Source organism: Bison bison, unplaced genomic scaffold (assembly GCF_000754665.1).
Source record: "Bison bison bison isolate TAMUID 2011002044 unplaced genomic scaffold, Bison_UMD1.0 scf7180017864471, whole genome shotgun sequence".
Classification (NCBI taxonomy): Eukaryota; Metazoa; Chordata; class Mammalia; order Artiodactyla; family Bovidae; genus Bison; species Bison bison.
Window position 1 is genome coordinate 13700572 of NW_011495032.1, and position 1670 is coordinate 13702241.

Genomic DNA, 1670 nt, shown 5'->3' on the forward strand with positions numbered 1-1670 from the left:
GCACTCGTGTGTGTGTGTGTGTGTGTGTGTGTGTGTGTGTTGGGCAAGAAGGCTTTTCAAAGCCTGAAAGATGTGTGAATGTTATTGAGATGAGAGGGTAGGTGTGTTGGGGTTTGAGATCTGAGAGGATATAGCAGAGGGAGGCAATAGTAAGTATGAGCCATCAAAGAAACTAAAAGTAGTTCAGTCTTGTGTATATTTTGAAGGATTAGAAGCTATTGTTGAGTATAAATGTTGAGAAATGAGTTGAAGACTAAGAAGAGACTAGATGATATATGACTTTGGAAACATCTATTGAGAATTAGAGCCTTCATCCAGAGCTGGGATTCTTAACTAATTTTTTTGTGCCGTGGACTCCTTTTGGCAATCTGATGAAACCTATGAACTCTTTCAAAGATTAATGTTTTTCGTTGAATAAAATAAAACACATAAGATTAAACAGGAAACCAACTACAATGAAACAGAGATCAAAATATTAATACCAACTTAGCAATAAGTAATATAAATGCTTCTTTATTAATGGCATCGAGTAAGATCTAGCAGTAGGTCTGGATGAATGCAATTTCAAAATTATGCTTAAGCAATATTAGCATAAGCAATATTTTGAGGTAAGTGTAACAACTGTAATGTGACAAAAATGTGATGTGGTTTATGGTTTGTTACTTTTACTCCTAACTGAAGGAAACTCTAAGTTTCAGTAAGAAGTTTGTGAAAATAAAGCCCTCACTTTGCCATTCAAACTCCAGAATTCTATCTTTACACCGAAGTTACAAACTGTCAGCACACAGTGCCACGAGCCCTTTGAAGATCTTAAGCAGGAAGGTAAATGATCTAAGTAAAGCCCTCTGTCTACATAGGAGGCCACCCGGAATTCACTGTTGTATTTACTCTAAGGATATTTTTGTAAAATCTAGCAGTAGGTCTGGATGAATGCAATTTCATGATGCTTTTGTAGTGTCTTCTTTGTGAGGACTCTAGTGGAAAAATATTCTAGGTCTCACACACCCATATACATACAACTGTATGGGTTTATTGGAAAAGGGTGAATTTATTATGTGTAAATTATGCTTCAGTAAGCCAGACTTTTAGAACTGCAGTCAGTCAAATCAATAAGTGTTTACAGTTCACTTGAAAAAAGTAAAAAGAGTCTGACAGAAACTGGAGTGTTTGCACATGGAGGCCAGTTTGCTCAGTCTGGACAATGACTGTCTACTGCTGGAACTCCTAATTCTGTTCCTGCTACTGCAGGGACTGCATGGGCCTCCTGCACCATCTGAGGGACAGAAAACCCCCTCAGCTTTCCCAGACGTGGCTCCTTCTTGATGGTTCCTTGGGGAGCTTTCCTGACTACCTTACGACTTAAGGAAATCCACTGGAAGCTGCCTTCTTTCACCATTTATTCTAGATAAAGACATTGCTATTCAGTACAGCTGGTCAAAATGAGTGTTTACATTATAAGGAGTTTGCATTGGAGTTCGGAAAATGGACATCTGTTATTGGTCTTGGATGGTTGAGGGGAGAAGTGAAAAATGTGATCAATATTTTAAAAATAAATTTACATTTTGCTTCATTAAATGCTGCTTATTTGCTACTCAGTTCTGTTCAGTCACTCAGTCATGTCCGACTCTTTGTGACTCCATGAATCGCAGCATGCCAGGCCTCCCTGTCCA